Raw genomic sequence first — 13,577 nt, forward strand, 5'->3', positions numbered from 1 at the left:
TTTTTACATTCACGATCTCCATTGAGCCTCAGCAATGTTTGGAGGCAGATAAAAATGGTTACCTCCGCTTAATAATAGAAAAACTCAGATTCAGAGGGGTTACTGGACCTAAGATTATATGGCGGGGAAATGAAATCTTTTGCCTGGCAAGCCTAGCCTTCACTGTATTATATCACTTTCTTTCTTTAAATGATAAATAACTGTCTCTAGTTCTCTCCCTTGATACCGAATTGAATTGACTTGAAAATGCTAAAATACGCACACCCATTCTTGATTAAATGTTCACTATATGCCACATACTGTGCTAAATGTGTTACATGCAGAATATCATCTAATCACCACTCTATTCAACTAGGTAGGTATCTTTGTCCCGTTTTAGAGATGAAACAAATTGAGGCTCAGAGAGGTTAGTAACTTGCCCAAGGACTCACACAGCCCAGCAGTAACCCTGCACAAGGCACAGGTCTGCCTTTTCACAGTTGAATAGAAAAAAAGGGGAAGATGCCTTTGGCCTCTAGCATCATGGGTTGCTCCGCTTCTGTTTATCTCATTGACCAAGAGTTTATTTCTATAATTTCAATAGGAGAGCTGTAAACCTAGCGTGTAGAGGCAGGTGGGGATCTGGGTAGAGAAGCAATGGAAAGTTTCACAAGTATGTGGTAGGACATGCATGGCTTAGGCTCTCAGGCTCCTGGCTTGGTCCTGCTGTCTGCTGTGTCTGAAGCGTCCCCTCCTATCTCATCTCCCCTGGGAGGCAGGCACACCTGGGCTGGCTTCAGATCCTCTTCTTATCACCTCTGATTTCAGTGGCGGCTGACCAGGCGGTGCAGAGCGAGCTTTCTGTTTCGCTTCCTGCCCACAGTGTCTGGCTTCACACACATGTCTTATGTCTTACGTCCTTACTTTCTGCTGTAGGGCTCCCCCGAGGTCCTACACCATGGGCAGCGGGAGCACTATGGGGAAGGTTCCTCCATCCCTTCCTGCAGGAGCTTAATTCTGGGAGGATTCTGCACGCTTCTCAGGACGGCCTGTGGAATTGAGGCCCTGCTATCCGCAGTGGCAACCTCGATCCTGAATCTTATTTTGCCTTTTCTCTTTTCCTGTATCACCCTCCTCTGTTCCCCGGGGTCACCTTAGAAATAAACTGTCTGCACCCAAATTCTTGTCTCAGGTTACGCTTTTGAGTCAAACTCAAACTAAGAACACTTATTTCCTTTCTAACAGCCTTTAGGATGGTATTCACATACTCTTTCTTCTAACCTGGGTGAAAAAACTGTACAGTCATTAGGGTCTAGATTAGAATTCTGGCTCCTGTGTGATCTTGGGCAAGTTATACAACTGCACTGAGCTTCCATTTCTTATTTGTAAAAGGGGAATTGAAATAATACCTTCCTCAGGGGGTAAATTTCTGTGTGTATTAAATGCATGAGGCAGTGTCTGGTGTTCAGTAAGTACCCAATAATTATCCGTTGTTGGTTCCTGTTACTGTATACTGCGGTTGTTATCAACACAGGTGTTGGAGTGGAAGACATTTGTCCACATCCAAACTCATTCACTCAGTGGTGAGTAGCCTTTGGTAAATTTCTTGTCTATGAGCCTCGGTTTCCTGGTTATACAACAAGGCCAAGAAGACTGGCCACCTCAGTGAGTTGGAAGAGCTCATATTTGTGTAAGTACTAATACATGGCCTGGTGCACAGCGGTGGGTGCTCAGTAAAATAGAGCTGTTCTTATTGAAACCTCCTGGTCTCCAGGTGGATTTAACGACGTCTTCCTCTGTATTCTTTTTGTGCTTCTGGATATCCCTTCTAACAAAGTTGTTGTGCACTTTCCCATCTTTCTCCCAAGACTGTAACCTTCTTAAGGGAAAAGGTAATGAGTCATTCGTCCCCGAACCATCTGACATTGAACCTTCACACTCAGACAAGATGATCAGACAAGGTCATATTAGAGGGCTGGAAGGAATTTTGGAAGTGATCTTGTTCAACTTTCTCCGTGGATGAGGAAGTTGGCTCCAGAGCTCAATGGACGTTACCTGAAGGAATGTTCCCTGGCGAGTGCTATTGAGATGGTGGGCAGAAAGGCAAACAAGAAGCAGGGGAGAGGAACTGGCCTCATTTGCCCAGTCACCAGAGTGGGCTCTCGGTTAAAGCAACTTTTCTTGGTGAGGCCAACAGGGTTGAATTGTGGAAGGAGGAATCTTTCTCCACCAGTTTTGGTGAAAGTCAGATGCTCTTTCTAGAAGGCACTTAAAGCTTTTGAGAGGTGGGATTGTCAGCCCAGCCATGGCTTTCCCTGAAGACGAGATTCAGGGCATGCAGGGGGCCAGGACCGAGGCCTCTGTGTGGCACCTGGTGTGGAGCCATCCTGGTCGTGAGTGTGTGGGGGCAGAGGGTCTGGGAAGCTCTCTCTGACCTTCTTTCCCTTTAGTTCCACGTGTGACCACATCATCAACATCAAGTGCGGTAAGGATGAACGTGCCCTGCAGAGAAGGGTGGGGAGGGACGGCAGCATCGACTGACATATGGCAGAGGCTGCTGTCAGAGAGAGCATTGGCATCTCCTTAGGGCTGATGAGGGGAGAAACCAGAGGTGGTTTCTCCAAGCTGGAGATTGAGGTGGCTGAGGCATCACTTTCTATCTTTGAGCAGACTGGGACCTTTGGTGGGGAGTAGCTGAGAATTACTGCAGCTGCTTCTCCCTCTGAACATGGTGAAACACACTCATGGAACACAGCTAAGGGGCAGTTTCTTCCAAACGCCTATACAATGCAGGATTCCACTTAATGGCTTTTTGTGCAGTGACCAGAGGTTCACTTCCTGCAGAGACAATCCAGACCAAATATTTCTACACTACTCCCACCCCAACTCCCTAAAACTAAATTCTCTTGGATCTCTTCTTACCCATCTGGCCACTCTAGTTTCCTTTAGTGCATTTTTCCCTGATCCCCTTTCACATGTTAGTATTTTACACGTTAGGGTCTTTGTTCTCAGCCTTCTGGTCTTCTCACTGACTTTACCTGCCTCGGACACATCCATGACCTCTAGGTCTATAGTGCCAGTCCTGGTTTCTCTTCCCCTAGGTGTCCCATCTGTCTCCAAATTTGGCATGGCTAAGAAAGAATGCATTAACTCCTTCCCCACACTATCCCTTCTTCTGAATTCCCTAGCTTGGTGAATAGAATGACCTTCACCCAGTTTGCCCTAGCCCAAAAGCTCAGTGCTAGTTTTTCCTCATCAACCACCCTCTCAAACACACACATGCACACTCACACACACAGTCACACACACACACAAACACTCGCACACTCCCCTGTACCTCCACAAACACGTGTCACCAGATGTGCTGGTAAATTTCCACTTGTCCTCCAGATCCATTCCCCTCTTATCCTCCACACTCTGTGCCCTGGGAGGCTGACTCCAGGGACTGCATCATCCAGGATCTTCTGCCCTCTGGTTCCGGGTTGGGAGGCTGAAGCCTAACGGAGGTCCTGGGAGGAGAAAGAAGTTAATGCATTTATTCCTCCTGCTCCCTCACAACTGGGCTGTGGTTTGGTAGACACAGTTCCTCCCCATAAGACCTTGACTCCTATTGGCCAGCCCTCTCTCTTGGGTTCAGTTCTTTCTAAGTTCCCATAACCACTGCTTCCTTTTGTCCTTTCAGATCTAGGGGTGGTAATGGCTTCCTGGTGTGTGGTTGTCTTCTTTGGTGCTCATAACCCTTCCTACACCTCTCTGTGCATTATCCTTTTGTTAAGCTCTCTTGAGTAATATCTTTAAGCAGAGTGGATGTTTCTTGCTAGGGTGCTGCCAGATCTCCCAGGTCATGCCATTGCCATCTCTTACATATTTCTCAAATCTGACCTTGGCTATTTAAGGAAGAAGGAGCTGGTTTTAGAAGCAAGTCACAAACAGTTCCCAGCAATGGCTCCAGCCACACTCCTCATTATTGCTTCTGACCTGATTCTCCAGTGATCGTTCTCATCAGCATGATGTGGAATCATTGGTCCTCTGCCTTGGCTTTGTTTCCTGCCTCAGGCGGCATTGATGGGCCTCAGGACTGCCCTTTGGGATTTTCAGACTTCAAGAGTCCTACAGGGTGTCCACATCCTCTCTTTCTCTTGGATGTTTGCACTCTCTATAATATATAAGGAGTGGGCCTTGTATCACCAAGGCTGGCTTCGGGGTGTGTGGCTGTGCTCAGAAGGGCCTTATGCTTGGTCTAACGCTCTTCTGTCACAGTCTTGAAATTAATAATAATTTTTGAACAAGGCTCCACGTTTCCATTTTGCACTGGGCTCTGTGAATTATGTAGCTGTCCTGGTTACCATACTCTGCAGATGATTTAGGCTGTGTGAGGACATCACACATACAAAGAATGACTTCCTTTTCAGTTATCTTTCAATCCTTCTGATTATGTCAAGGAAAAGTTTTTATTTTGGTGCCAGTGTATCTTTAACAGCTCTCCTGCCACTTGCTAATTCTCTCATTTTTAACACAGAGAGTGGGCCTCTGATTCTGGGCCTCCATCAGCGGGCCACATATAGCATCATTTTGTTTTCATGGTCATCTTCTATTTATCGCAAATGATGCTACTTTTCCATTTATGAAGCTAATATAAAATTTTATTTATAAAAAAATTTAAATAAAAAAATGAGTCAATTAAAAACAAGATGTTAAGTAAATAAGTATAGAAGTGGCATTTGGATATAACAACAATTTTTAAGACTGTGTGAGAAGAATTGAAGTTAGGAAAACTCTAGCTTGGGATAGAAACAATGCTTCCTTCTACCCTCAGCCACCCAGATGCCAGTCCCAAGCCTGGTCTGCCCTTGGAGACTCCAGCAAAGGGCTGTTCTGGGAACCAATATGAGACCTGGGTAGAAAGAATTAATGCTACTCCCACTTGAAGTCTGATTTGATTGAAATGGCTCTGATTGTAAAACTTCAAATTTAACCCAGAAACGGGTCTAGAAAGAACAGAATCAGAGGTAGACTGACTGCAAGACCAAATCATACATTTATTTATTGCCATCACCCACACCATGCCTGAACCCTGACAGATAAGTGGAGAGAGGGGAAGGGGCAATGACATAACCCCTGAGGGGTGGTTGAAGTAGCAGGCACATATTTCCTTGTAAACTTAGAATTGGAACTCCTGAAGTCCTAGGCTTGGAGTTTCAGTGCTCAACTGTCAAAGAGTTGAACCATGGGTGGCCAGATGTGGTCAATTTCCCAAGAACCAGTTCTCGGAAGTTCTGCTTGATGGCCTTCCTGAGTTGGTGATGCATATTCAGTCTGTGCACCGTGTCATACCTGCTTATGACATTTAAGGTGGAGAAACCTTCCCTACTGGCTACATTCTTCATCTTATTACACCCTTCATTGATTTCATTGTCTGGCATTTAAAAGAAGAAGCTTGTTAAACTAAGCTGTTATGCTGGTGGTTTAAGAGGCTGGCATGACAGTTCTAGGAAAGGAAGAAGTGTAAGTGAATGGACAGAAATGCGTTTCTGCTAAGAACATACGCACTTCTAGGGAAAAAAAAAAAAAATCCCCACTACCACAAAGCATCGCTGAGTGTCTTTTTTTCTGAGAGCCAACTTCTGATCTTACCATCCCTCTGGCCTGCAGTGGGTGGTGTGAAATGATTTCATCGCCTGGGAGATTTCATCGCATCGCTTGGTGCGAGTTCCTAGGTCCATCTCCATGGTGTGTTTGGGAGCCATAGATGTCGTCTAATTTCATGCCATTCCTCACCGTTTCGGGATAAGTCAGGTCAATTATGGGGCTTATCTTCTGTCCACAACTTTATGCTCAGCTTGGACAACCCAATACAGGGAACTCAAGTACAGGGTAGAAGTTAATATTAGTAACGGTGATGACAATATATTAGCTACCCTTTCCACGCGTAATATGGACACCTTACTCAAGTCGTCTGTAGCTCTTATAGCTAATTTGGAAGGCAGATATTCTCCTCACTTTAAAGGGGAGCTGGTCATTTGCCTGCTTGCTCTAATATCTATTTCCTGTCCTTTCCGTCTCTCGCTCTGCTTTGTATTGCAGGGAACTACATTTCCCAGGTCTCCTCGCCAACAACCCTCCAGGTGGCTTCAGCCAATAGGAGGTACTGGTGTGAAATTGGGGGTGAGAGAGAGTAAGAATGCAGGTTTTCTCCCTCACCCACTGCCCTGTCTGGGCAGCATCCCTCGCACAGCTTCCCCTTCAGCTCTGTTGGATGCCTCCAGCTCCGTGGCTCCAATTGGTTGCACCACTTTCTCCCTTGGTCCTCTACCTCCAGGATGGAACAGCTTCCTGTTTTGTTCATCTCCGACTTGTCTCACTGTGTCCTTTTGTCTCCTCAGCTCTTACAACTTCTGGACAACCAATTCTCTGAGTTAATTTCCTCCCATTTGAATGGCCGAGGCTGGTTTCTGGTTTTCTGGCCGGCAGAGGTTAGCAAACTTTTTCTATAAAGAGCCAGATAGTAAATATTTTAGGCTTTGTGGGCCAAGAGTCAGATCAAGAGTACTTGAATGTAGGTATTTATATAATAAGAAAGTTTCTTCAAATTATTTAACTCACAGGTCACACAAAAGCAGGTGCAGGCCAGAGTTGGCCAGCAGGCTGTACGTTGCCGACCCTGCAGTATGACGAGCAGATTGAAGTTTATTTTTAAGCGATATGGAATACCGTTGAGCCATTATAAGGAAGAGAGTGATAGGATTGGATGACTCTTTTAAGAAAATCACTCTGGCTGCTGTGATGAGAATAACAGCAGGGGTCAAGAAAAGATGTGAGAAAACCAGTTAAGAAGCCACTGCGACAATCCAGGCAAGAGGGCTGGTGACTCTGACAAGGATGGAGGCCATGGAGGTAGAGCACAACAGGTGGACTGGAGGGAGCAGTGTTCTCAATCCTGAAGCTAGAGAGACTGTCCTGAAATGCAAATCTCACTAACCATTTATTCCAAATCCCCAAGTGTGGACATCGATAGAGAGGGGACAGGCTCAGGAAAAGAAGACAGGGAAGTGGTGTAGTCTGTGTTTCTATACGGCAGCAGGGAAAGCGGGTGAACAACCATTAGTTTGGACAGATTTCAAGATGGCAGGAGTTATTGTCTCTATATGATGCTTTCTCTACCATTTTATTCCAGATTTCGGGTCCTGTAAGGCCAGGGTCTAAGGGATGTGCACTTGGCACAGTTAAATTGAAAGATGAACACGTGCTTTCTTACAGCACTCACAGTGACTGGAGAGGGTCATTGTCATTTTAAATTTCCCTTTATGGCAGAAGTTCTTAACCTAGGATACATGGAGAGAATTCAGGGATCTATAAACTTGGATGAAAAACATATTGCTCATTTATTTTCACTAAAATCTAAATGAAACTTAGCACTTTCTTCACTGATAAATGGAGGTCAGAAGCCCACAGTAGAGTCAGCAGTTCCACCAGGTAGTACAGATATTTTCATATCATATAGCTATTGTTGTAGACATTTTGAAATATTCATTACTTCCATAACTCTAAGTTATTGCATCCACCACTAGGTGTTATTTAATGTTTGATAAAGATGCACAATTATTACTACACAACCAATTTGTTTTTTTAAAAAAATATTTAGGCAACCGTATTTTAATATAATTGGCTTCTTTTATAATCCTGTGTATTTATTTTACGCCCTTAAAAACATTATTTGGAGAAGGGGTTTATAGACTTCGCCCGACTACCAAAGCCGAAAACACAGCCCATTCCCACTCTAGTCATGGCTTCCGCTCACAAGCGAGGGTGGTGGATGGTCTTGGTCCTAGTTTGGGGACCGGTATAAAGTGGAGTTCCTGAAGCTTCTCTTTGCCTAAGCATCCTGGGCATCAGAGGGAGCCGACGGTGCTCCCAGCCTTCTCAAGCACAGAAGCACTTAGCTAATTGTGCTGAACTCAGGGCCAGACCTCGGGGAGAGAGAAGCAGCCTGTCTGGACCCCTTTGGCAATCAATTATTCCCCAAAGCAGAAAGATTGATAGCTTCTGCACATCTTGGTCCAGCTAGTAATACTGCAGATGCTGTTTTAATTCCAGAGCACACAGCCACCCCCAGCCTTTTTTTTCCACCTCTTTGTCTCAGATGGGTGCTAGGGAAGCGGCTCCTAGCAATGGAGTAAATATGCTCTATGGGGACAATTTTAATACTTGTGCAGCTTGCTCCTGTCCATTTCTGCCGCTCATCCACTTTCTGGCCACCAAATTGGACTTCCTCACACCCTCTGGTTACTTTTCTTGGATTTTTCTCTTCAGGTCACACAATCTCCTCCCCTGCATGTTCTGAAATTACCTTTCCCCCTACCAGAAACCCCTCAAAGTTTCTTGAGCTTCTGAGAACCTCTCCAATCTTTGATGGAGCTTGAGAAAATGGAGGCCTCTGGGTGTGAGTGATGGGCGGTCGTGGGGAAGGAGGAGTTGGTTATTGTTTTCCCCATTCTGGTTGCTCAGGGGCCCTTGTGACTCCCTCAGGGCCCTGGGAAGTGTGTGTGTGTGCTTTTTAAATCAGCTTTCCCCATGACGTTGCCAAGAACTTATCCCTGAGAATACAACCAATTCCAAGGCCAGTCTGAAAGCTCAGAAGTTTAAATAACATTTCCCGACGGGTTACACCGCGATCGAAAGTGTTCAACTTTCTTTCCCACTGTGGTTGCAGAGAGCTTAGCTGCCCTCCTCCCACTCATTGCTAATTTACTCTCTACTTGTGCCCCTCTAGTACCTCCAGGGGGCTGCTTTCCCCCAGAGGGGTCAAAGAGAGTATAGCTGACACAAGGCCCTACTGGGAGCGCCTCTCTGGGGTCTTGGTGAGGCTTGGGGACACTGGGAAACCAATGTAGCAGAGTGGATGGTTTTGCTTTTGTCACTATGTTTCAATCATAGGAAACACCGAGAGAGGCATACCCCTTTTTGGGTGTGGGATTACCCAGTTCAAGCATTTCCTCCCGTGAGTGCTGTAGTAACAGGCTCTGGAGATGACCGTGCTTGGGAGCTTCAGAGGCCCATGGCAGGCTTGGCTAGTTCCCACTCTTTTTTATTGATTTCTTTCTTTTTCACCTCCCGACCCCATCCCACAAACCAGAAGCCAAATGTACCAATCAGGGTCCTGGAAGGAAGCTGAATTCCACTCGGACAGAAGATTAATTTGAGAAAGATGCTGTAGGCGGTCGGCAGGGATGCCAAGACACCCGGGGACCAGCATCAGGGGAGGCTCTACCTTCCCCAGACCTGAAGGGACAAGGGGAGCAAGTGGTGTTGCTGAAGCCCTGGGACAGCTGGAGCCATGGAGGATGGGCTGCCCAGCAGGGTTTGTCATCACAGAGGGATGTAGCCACCTCTGGAAGTGTGGTGCTGAAGCAAGGAGGAGGCTGGTGGAGAATACCCTGGCCTCACTCCCTTCTCCTACCCTTGCATTTCCTTCTAGTGGCTCCCACTGACTGGATCCTGCAGAAGCCAGAGGGCAAGGACCCTTCAGTGGTGATGTGGGACACAGAGCAGAGCAAAGAAAGGCAAAGAATCATCTGAGTAGAGGGCGGGTTGTGGAGGGGTGGCGGCAGATGGGGACTAACTTCGCTCAGCCCCATGCCCCTCCAGCATGTGGAGCGTTTCTTCACTTTTCCCCAGAAAGTCTCATCACATGGAAAGATGAGGGAGCAAGGGAATTTTATCAAAGACAGCTTAGGTGAGGTGGAGGAATGCCTTCATCACAACACACTCCATGACGGTCAGTGCAGTGTCGTCTCTTCCCAGTGAGGGTGTCACCCCCTTCCCCACCCCGCTTTGTGCACAGTGTCTTGGGACCCACACATAATCTGGGGCTGCTCTTCTCACTGCTGCCCCCATGTGGGGCCCAGGGTCCTGGCACCTCTCCTCCTTAGTCTGTCATCTTCCCGTCCCATACACCTTCAAAGCTCTCCTTTCCTCATCAGCAAAATCTATGTCTGTCCTGGCTTGTCCAGATTGACATTCAGCAAGTCTCTGGACTTTCCAAAATTGAGAGCTACACTCCTTAGGAGGCAGCGGGGGAAATGTTTTTGTTTGGTTGATTTTGTTTTGGTTTTGAAGAGAGAGCTGAAAGACCCTGAGTTCTTTGTCCTCTGCTATGAATAAGACAGGTGGGATGTATGAAGCTGTTGAAGTTTTGGGCAATATCAGGTTTTCAAATAAAAAAAATTGTGATAAAAAACACGTGACATAAAATTTACCATCTTAACCATTTTTACGTGTACAGTTCAGTAGCGTTAATTCTGTACACACTGTCCTACAGCAGATCTCTAGAACTTTTTTGCCTTGTCAAACTGAAACTCTAAACCCAGACACTTCACATAAGTGGAATCATGCACTATTTGTCTTTTTGTGACTGGCTTATTTCCCTTAGCATAATGTCCTCAAGGTTCATTTATGTTGTAGCTTGTGACAGGATTTCTTTCTTTTTTAAGGCTGAACAATATTCCATTATTGTTCCATTGTACGTATATACCACATTTTGTTTATTCATTCATCATTCAATAGAGTTTGGAGTTACTTCTGCCTTTTGGCTATTGTGATTAGTGCTACAATGAATATGGATGTGCAAATTTCTCTTTGAGAACCTGTTTTGAATTCTTTTAGGTATGTACCAAAAGTAAGATTGCTGGAGCATATGATATCCATTTTTTATTTTTTTAATCTTTTAAATTTTTTGAGAAACCTCCATACTGTTTTCCATAGAGGCTGCACGATTTCACATGCTCACCAACGGCATACATAGGTTTCAATTTCTCTGCATCCTTGCCAACACTTATTATTTTCCACTGGTTTTTTTTTTTTTTTTTTGGTAGTGGCCATCTTAATGGGTGTGAGGTGATAACTCATTGTGATTTTGATTTTATCTCTCTAATGATTAGTGATGTTGAGCATCTTTTCATACTCTAGTTGGTCATTTATATACCTTCTTTGGAGAAATGTCTACTCAAGTCCTTTGCCCATTTAAAAAGTTGGGTTATTTGTCTTTTTGTTTTTGAGTTGTAGGAGTGCTTTATATATTCTGGATATTAACCTCTTCTCAGTTGTATGATTTGCAAATATTTTCTCCCATTCCATAGGCTGGCTTTTCACTCTGTTGATTCTTTGAGGACAAATACAGGTTTCACCTAACTTTCTTAATCATAAGAATCTTTGGGCTCTTGTTCAAAATACATGTTCCCAGCTCTTTCCCTTGGAAATTCTGATTCAGGAGATGAGATCAGGACGCATAAATCTGCATTTTTATCCTGGTGGGAGAGCAAACTGGTGCAGCCACTATGGAAAACATTATAGAGTTCCCTCAGAAAATTAAGAATAGATCTACCATATGATCCAGCTATTCCACTGCTGGGTATTTATCCAAAGAACATGAAAACATGAATGTGTAAAGATACATGGACCCCTATGTTCATTGCAGCATTATTCACAATAGCCAAGACTTGGAAGCAACCTAGCTGCCCATCAAGGGACGAATGGATAAAGAAGATGTGGCATTTATACACAATGGAATACTACTCAGCCATAAGAAATGATGAAATCCGGCCATTTGTGACAATATCGATGGACCTTTGAGGGTATTATGCTAAGTGAAATGTCAGAGGGAGAAAGTCAAATACAGTATGATCTCACTCATAAGAAGAAGATAAAAACAATGACAAACACACACATAGCAACAGAGATTGGATTGGTGGTGACCAGAGGGGAAAGGCGGAGGGAGGAGGGCAAAAGTGGTGATTAGGCACATGCATGTGGTGATGGACTGTAATTAGTCTTTGGGTGATGAATATGATGTAATCTACACAGAATTCAAAATATATTACAGTATACGCCTGAAAGTTATATGTTATAATCCGATGGTACTGCAATAAAAAAATATGTTAAGTTAAATCAAAAGAACATCTGTACTTTTAATAAGAACCTCAGGTGCTTCTCAAACCAAGCAAGTTTGGAACACTCTGGATTTTACTATAATAGTGTTTCTCAGCTGTGGCTGCACAATGGAATCACCTGGAGAGCTTTAAAAAATCCTGATACCTGGTCCGACTCCCAGGGTTTCTGAATTAATTGAGAGTAATTAATTCTCAATAAATAGAGGCCTGTTGAGATTTTAAAATGCCCCCGGGGGACACTAATGGCTAGCTTGGGTTGGGAACCACTACTCTGTCTGCTCCTCCAGACCATGGATCCCACCCCTGGCATAGTGCCTGGCTCAATATGGATTTGCCGTACTCCAAGGTTCACTTTCTTATTTTGAAAGTGATCCTTATATTTCTTATATTTGAAAGTGGTTCTTTTCTGGTGAGGTCAAGAGCTTCATGGATAAATCTGACACTTGGGGCCAAAAGCCTCCATGCTGTGGTGGAGAAGTTGAAAAACATCTGACTATAAGTTTACTTCACAGCTGACCCAGGAAAGGTCTGCTCTTCTGTGGCAAGGTCTGAACGCTTCCTTCTGCAGAAGTTACAGGCGCTGCCGACTGAGGTAGTTTGTAGCCTCAATTGCAGAAAAAAATGAGCCTTTTATCACTGGACCTTCTGCGGTGGTCCTAGTACAGCTACTTGCAATTACCCTGGACTCTGGGAAATAGTCTATTTGTGACAAGGAATTCTTCTCGAAGATCATTAAATAATTATTTTTCAACTATCACCACCTTATGTGATGTGTACGTGTGGCTTTGTGGGTCTAAAAACCAATATAGAGTAAGAAAGCTAACTGGAGAATTGATGTGAGCTTCCATTTATCCTTCAAACAAACAAGCTAATTACTTATTAACAGAGGGAGTCTAATAAGAGACAAGAATGTGAGATTAAAATTCCAGATGTGATTCTTTTGCCTGTTATTCATGGTCCTCTTGGGCACGACATCTAACCTCTCTGGGTCTCAGTTTGCTTATTTATAAAATGGAGTGAATAATACCCACCCAGGCTGCAAGAGGATCAAATGAGGTAAGTCATACAAGTTTTTTGTTAACCTTGGTATGCAAATGAACGTTAGGCCCTTAATAAGTTGTAGTTGTTACTTTTCCTATTGTTATTATGAGCTGTTGTGTTTATCGGTGGGAATTGTTGTCATAAATCTTAACTTCTACATCAGAGAGGCAAACTCTTTGCCTTCATCGTGGCTGCCAAAGCCCAGAAGAGCACACAGCCATGAAGATGTGAAATATTTTTATGCAAACTTTCTATCTGTATGTGTTCACTAAATTATTCCAGAGTACCACCAACCTCCTACTGGGTAAACACAACTGGAAGCCACAGCGTTGTCTTTTTCCTTTAGTTCTTTCAGATGACTAGTAGCTTCCAATTTCTCACCAGTCATACTCAAATCAAATAAAAAAGAAATTGCCATCATCATTTGCCCAGAACTAGAACTCATGCATGCTAAGGTGTTGATACTCCTACTGCTAGGTAAATTTTAAATCGTTCTTTTTCTACTTGTGGACGCAAAGCCATTTCTCCTGATTACTTCAGTAATTTTCCTTCAGTTGATAGGGAGTGTTTTTTAAAGTATGGATAAATTTGCGAGTTTAGCATGGGACCATG

The 13,577-nt window shown here is 44.3% G+C and overlaps 1 long non-coding RNA gene across 1 annotated transcript in view; it reads left to right on the forward strand.

Annotated features, from left to right (window-relative positions):
* Positions 1–13,577, forward strand: part of LOC111768395 (uncharacterized) — a 173,117-nt gene that overhangs the window by 51,879 nt on the left and 107,661 nt on the right. The gene's annotated exons all lie outside the window — the stretch shown is intronic.

The sequence above is a fragment of the Equus caballus genome, chromosome 16, assembly GCF_041296265.1.
Source record: "Equus caballus isolate H_3958 breed thoroughbred chromosome 16, TB-T2T, whole genome shotgun sequence".
Lineage (NCBI taxonomy): Eukaryota > Metazoa > Chordata > Mammalia > Perissodactyla > Equidae > Equus > Equus caballus.